This window comes from Schistocerca piceifrons, chromosome 4, assembly GCF_021461385.2.
Source record: "Schistocerca piceifrons isolate TAMUIC-IGC-003096 chromosome 4, iqSchPice1.1, whole genome shotgun sequence".
Taxonomy (NCBI): Eukaryota; Metazoa; Arthropoda; class Insecta; order Orthoptera; family Acrididae; genus Schistocerca; species Schistocerca piceifrons.
In genome coordinates, this window is record NC_060141.1 from 300615366 (window position 1) to 300622421 (window position 7056).

Consider the following 7056-nt stretch of genomic DNA (forward strand, 5'->3'; position numbering starts at 1 on the left):
TATAGACTCGTGATTTTGGGGGAAATGTATGGCGACGCCAAAAAATTTCTCTCGTGTGCATCTGAGGCTAGGTGTGCACGATCGATTCTTGCGTCATTTGACTATCATTTAGCCAATCAGTGTGCAGTGACATTTTGTAAACTGGGTGTTGGTAGTTCACATGCATTAACATTTTATCATTTATTGACAATGTACACAGATGTTGTTGTTGTTGTGGTCTTCAGTCCTGAGACTGGTTTGATGCAGCTCTCCACGCTACTCTATCCTGTGCAAGTTTCTTCATCTCCCACTACCTACTGCAACCTACATCCTTCTGAATTTGCTTAGTGTATTCATCTCTTGGCCTCCCTCTACGATTTTTACCCTCCACGCTGCCCTCCAATACTAAACTGATGATCCCTTGATGCCTCAGAACATGTCCTACCAACTGATCCCATCTTCTGGTCAAGTTGTGCCACAAACTCCTCTTCTCCCCAATTCTATTCAATACCTCCTCATTAGTTATGTGATCTACCCATCTAATCTTCAGCATTCTTCTGTAGCACCACATTTCAAAAGCTTCTACTCTCTTCATGTCCAAACTATTTATCGTCCATGTTTCACTTCCATACATGGCTACGCTTCATACAAATACTTTCAGAAACGACTTCCTGACATTTAAATCTATACTCGATGTTAACAAATTTTTCTTCTTCAGAAACGCTTTCCTTGCCATTGCCAGTCTACATTTTATATCATCTCTGCTTCGACCGTCATCAGTTATTTTGCTCCCCAACTAGCAAAATTCCTTTACTACTTTAAGTGTCTCATTTCCTAATCTAATTCCCTCAGCATCACCCGACTTAATCCACTACATTCCATTATCCTCGTTTTGCTTTTGTTGATGATCATCTTATATCCTCCTTTCAAGACACTGTCCATTCCGTTCAACTGCTCTTCCAAGTCCTTTGCTGTCTCTGACAGAATTACAATGGCATCGGCGAACCTCAAAGTTTTTATTTCTTCTCCATGGATTTTAATACCTACTCCAAACTTATCTTTTGTTTCCTTTATTGCTTGCTCAAAATACAGATTGAATAACATCGGGGATAGGCCACAACCCCGTCTCACTCCCTTCCCAACCACTGCTCCCCCTTTCATGCCCCTCGACTCTTATAACTGCCATCTGCCTTCTGTACAAATTGTAAATAGCCTTTCGCTCCCTATATTTTACCCCTGCCACCTTCAGAATTTGAAAGAGAGTATTCCAGTCAACATTGTCAAAAGCTTTCTCTAAGTCTACAAATGCTAGAAAAGTAGGTTTGCCTTTCCTTAATCTAGTTTCTAAGATGAGTCATAGGGTCAGTATTGCCTCTCGTGTTCCAATATTTCTATGGAATCCAAACTGATCTTCCCCGAGGTTGGCTTCTACTAGTTTTTTCATTTGTCTGGAAAGATTCCGTGTTACTATTTTGCAGCCGTGACTTATTAAACTGATAGTTTGGTAATTTTCACATCTGTCAACACCTGCTTTCTTTGGGATTGGAATTATTATATTCTTCTTGAAGTCTGAGGGTATTTCGCCTGTCTCATACGTCTTACACAGATAGGAATCTGGAAATAGTGACAAGTGTTTAAACCCTAAATTTAACATAATGACAGAAGAAACAGTGGCAAAAATGTTAGGTGCACTCAGTATTAAATGCAAGTCAAGTGAAAGTTGAAAATAATGAAATTTCGCAGGAGAGCTTCTGTGAAGCTTGGAAGGTAGGAGATCAGGTACTGGCTGATATAAAGCTGTGAAGAACAGGTGTGAGTCATGTTTGGGTAGCTGAGATAGTAAAGCAATTGCCTGTGAAAGACAAAGGTCCCGAGGTCGAGTCACGTCCTGTCACACGGTTTTAATTTTCCAGGAAGTTTCATGAATTTAATATTTCATATGAAGAACTGACATTAACCTTTCAAAATTTTGGGACTCCAACAGAATGTTGCGCAACCACTTTGATATGTTACTTCCTATTATTTCCTCTCATATTACATACGAAAATGTTCTTTGAGATAGTATTTCAAGCACAGAAAGGCTTTTAGCTACCCTAAGTTAAGAAAACACACAAAAACAACAATTCCCATTTTGAAAAGCGAGATTTTATTTCAAATTTGTTAGATATGTTGCTAAAGTCGTTCTGTAACACACATTGTCACTACTATTTTCCATTGTTTCAACAAAATGCAGTTCCACTGAACTATGGACTGAAGCTAATGACCTTAGTCCAATTTGGTACAGGTTCAACACATATCAGAGATATTCTAGGATGGGTCACTGGAATGATATCTAAGCACTCTCCTTTGTAGACTGAGTGCATACAATACCAATAACTTGAAATATACCACCTGCTTTACACATGACTGAACCGAATGTGATCAATCCATTTTACATCCCTACGAAGTGTGAAGTGTTCAACTCAGATATTTGCATGAATTGGTCGATTCCAAGTGTGCCTCACTGGTGCTGTAGTTCTAGGATACTATGTCTTTTTCAAGTTACTTATACATCTGTTGATGATCATCCATCCAGGATAACTCGCTGCATCCTCTCTACCAAAATATCTTCAGTCCACTTCTCTCGATATTCCAAATGATCATACTTTTGATAATAAGCAGAGATGCAGTACTGAATCAAATGCTTTTCGGAAATCGAGAAATACTGCACTATCTTACTGCCTTGACCCAAGGCTTTCAGTATGTCATGTGAGAAAAGTGCAAGGTGGGTTTCACATGCTCTTTCCCATGGAGGAGGTAATTCTGTTCACATTATGTTTGAGCTAATAATACGTTCTAAGATTCAAAACAAACTGATGTCAAAGATGTGGTAGTTTTGTGGGTCACATCTGCTACCCTTCTTGCAGATGAGTGTGACCCGAGCTTTCTTCCAGCTTCTGAGCGTGTTCTTTTGTTTGCAGAACCTACATTAGATTATAATTACTAAAGGGGCTAAGTCAGCCACAAATCCGCTGTGGAATCTGATAGACATTATTATTATTATTATTATTTATTGACTGTCCATTTTATTATGTGCAATGATATAGACTTTGTCATGTGCTGATACAGAAAAAAATTAATAAAAGCATCTTATGTAATAAGAAAATGAAAAACAGATACATAAACCAAATAAATCAAATTTTCATGACCTAAACTTACAACAGCGCAGTAAACGCAGTAAACCAATTAAAATTAGTAGTAAATCACACACACACGCATACACACACACACACATCACACAAATACACAACTTATAATCATATATATATATGATTGATAGAAACAACTAGTTATGTAATACGATTTATTGGCAGATTAATTACTTTTTATGTGTACATAAAAATAAGTAAATTATACTGACCACTATACCATGTGGTTGACACTACCTTAAGCAGCTCTTGATAATAGCACTGCTAATTATGAACAACGAATTTCTGTATGTCTCAGTGCATCAGTCAGTCCATATATCTAGGGCCACATGGCAGCATGTAAATTGAATTATGCAGTAGGCATACTGAAATTCTGAAAATTAAAGTATTCTCTAACGCTATAAAAATTTTCACTTATTACCATTTTTAAGCTCATTTTTAAAACTTCACAACTTCGCTATCCTTTTAATTCTGAAGACAAGAGCACTAAGAAGAATTTTGAGATGATACATTGCAATTTTGTGATACTGGGCTTACTTATGTGTTTCTCTACGAAAAGCATTACTGTGTCTTATTGGATATTTATGGAATCCACTGTTAAAGAAGGAAACTGAGGGTGAGACTTTTTATTTCTGAATGTTTACCCCTCTTTAGAAGCTCATCTAACAAAATTTCTGAAAGTTTTTTATTTGGAGTTTTTTGTATCTCTGGTTAGCCAAACTTCACAATTATTTTGGGCTTCATATTATTCATCCATAATTTTTTCCTCAATTGCAAATAAACAATTACCTGCTTCTTCCTCTTTCTATTTTTTTGTGGAACTCAGATCTCATTCTGAGCTTTAATAATGGGACTTGCATCATCAGTAAAAAGTACAGCATCAGCTTGTGATAATTAGCTTGATAAATCATTTATGAATATCAAATACAACATGCTTCCTGGCATGTAACCTTGGGTCACTCCACAACTAACTTCTTTATAGCCAGAAAATTGTGACTTCTCTTCATGAGCTATTCCTGTTTTCTGGTATCCATCAGATAAGTATGATTTATGCCCTGTGTGAGCAATACTGTGGACTTTGCAGTGGTATAGTTTTTTGAGCAAGAGATTATGATCATTAATATCAAATGCCTTGGATAAATCTATAAACATCCCACAGATTGCTTCATTATGATGAATGGAGTTTAAAACAAGTTTTAGGAAATTATACATAGCAGTTTCAGTTGATTTATTATTTTCTAATACCATTTAATTCATTGACAAATATTCCACTTTTGGTCAGGAAAGCAAAGAGTCTTTCACATATTATTCATTCTATAATTTTTGAGAAACAGGACTCTTGTAGAGGTTTGTAATTTTGTACATCATAAGTATCACTGTTTTTATGTAATGGTTCTGTAATTGATAGTTTATGTTCTTTAGAGGAAGTACCTGTGCTGAAAGAACCGTTAATTATATCTACAAGTACAGAAACAGTACATTTATTGTGTTTAATTTATCTGGATGCCATCAGTGCGAAAGAACAATTTATTTTTGTACAGGATTCGAGCTGGCCCATGAACTTTTTTACAATTTTAACGCATTCAGGTATTTCTCAATGCCACTAACACTAATGTCTGTTTCACTAATCTTTTCTGTGCTACGAAATTTAAATTGGGTCACTACTCCTGAGTTTTCCTTTCTAAAGAACCATTTGAAAACAGAGATAAGAATGTCTGCTTTTGCTTCGCCAATGTCAATTTCAGTTCCTGTCTTGGGATGCTTAATTTAGTGTCACTGACAGTCTTTACATATGACCAGAACTTCTATGGGTCTTGTGAAAGATCTTTTGGCAGTATTCTATTACAGTTGTCAACGAAGGCTTTGCATATTGCTCTCTTCACAGCTAAAAGCATTTCATTCAGCATCTCTCCATCTATAGCCCTGTGCTTTGTTTTACACCTGTTATGCAGCAGTCTCTGTTTCCTTAGAAGCTTCAGGGACTGTATGCCATGGAGGGTCCCTGCCATTATGAACCATTCAACTGGGTGTATATTTATCCAGTGCACAGTCATCTATTCTTTTAATCGAAATAAATTCGCTGAAAGAGAATAAGTTGGCGTCAGTTGTATTAGGTGCAGTTGTTCTACCTGTTGGTGACATGAAAATTTTAACTGGACTGGGATTCGAAGCCGGATTTCCCATTTATCGTAAGTGGTCGCTTTACCTTTAGCTTATCTGTGCACGTGACCTGGACCAACCAATACTTATATATGTCACACTGTCTACTTCCCTTTATAATAACCTCAAACTTTCATCTCTGAATGCTCACAGCTTAACTCTGTATTCCCGCATTAGTGAGAATAAGACTTTGGGGAATCAAGACCTATGAGTTATTATCTAATGCCCAACTCAGCATGTAATATTTACATTAATGATGATTGAGAGCAGCTCAAAATTAGATCAAAATAAATTGGCTGAGTGTGAATAGCTTGTGTCACGTGTGTTATGTGCAATTGACAATTATGCCAGACTGGGACTGGAACCCAGATTTCCTTCTTATTGCGAGAAGTCACCTTAGCATTAGGCTATCTGTGCACACCTCTCGGACTGACCCAAACTTCCATATGTCGCACTGTCTACATCCCTATACAACTGAGTTATTTCGATCTAATTTCAAACAACTGTCAGTCACCACCAATGTAAATATTACATGCTAAGGTGGGAACTAGATGATAATTCATAGGTCTTGATTCACCATAGTCTTATTCTTACTAATGCAGAAATACAGAATTAAGCTGCAAGCATTCAGTGCTGAAAATATGAGACTATTGTCTAGGGATATAGACAATGTGAAATACGGAAATGTATTTTGTGTTCTTTCCTCTCCCTTGCTGCCATTCTCCTAAGGGGTACTATTATCCGCTGTATGTTTGGACTGCCGAAAATTAATAGACCCATTTTGTTTGCCTGCACTTGACACAGGACGCAGCAGGTTTCCCATCAAATGAAGTGACTCTCACTGGCTCAGTTTCATTTTCAGTGAAAGGAAGCACACCAGACTTGTTGGTTAAGGGTACCAGTATAACACCATGAGCTCTCCCTGCCCCCTCCCTTCCTTGCAGGGCGCCCAGCACTATCAGTGACACACTACTCACAATCAAGTGGACGACTAATGATAGATTCCATACTTCCTACAGAGGAGACAGGATCCACAGGAAAACATATATATGAGGTACCATTGATATCTCTGATATAAAACTCTGGAGAGCTTTCTCAATGCACAGATTGACAGCTGCTGCTAGCCATTTGACAGTAGTCAGGGTGATTTCCAGCTACTTAAGAAATGTCAACCAACTTATCCTGTGTGAGAGAATAGCATTCATGATGGGGCTGTAGTGTAGCTGCTGCAATGTTTTACAGGACTGTAAGCAAAAAACTTTAAAGCAAGTGTGCTGATTTTCTATTTATCTGTTGAGCTAAATGTATTACTAATTCCCTTTAAGAACTAAAGCAGTTAGTACAAAAAACTCGCTTTCCGTTAAAGTAACAGAAAAACTCTGTTAAAAATTACTAGTTTCCTAAAAACTTTTGAGGTTTAATTAGCTAATAAACTCGAAAAAGCGTTAATTTATGATAAGCATAGATGATATACACTTCTCTGGAAAGGAAAAACTATACACACCACATTATTTTACAATATGTGCTACAGTAACTAGATTGTTATATTGTAGCCTGTCAATATCACACAGAGGGCAACTGTTTCAGGTACAGAGGTTGGCACTATAAGGTCCAGCTGTTGTCCAACAGTGGCAGCAACAGTGACCGGTGCCGTCCAAATGTTGGCTGTGTGAGTGCCTTGTGTCTAGAGCTGAGGCGCCACTAGCGCCATGGATAATGTGCTTAAGAG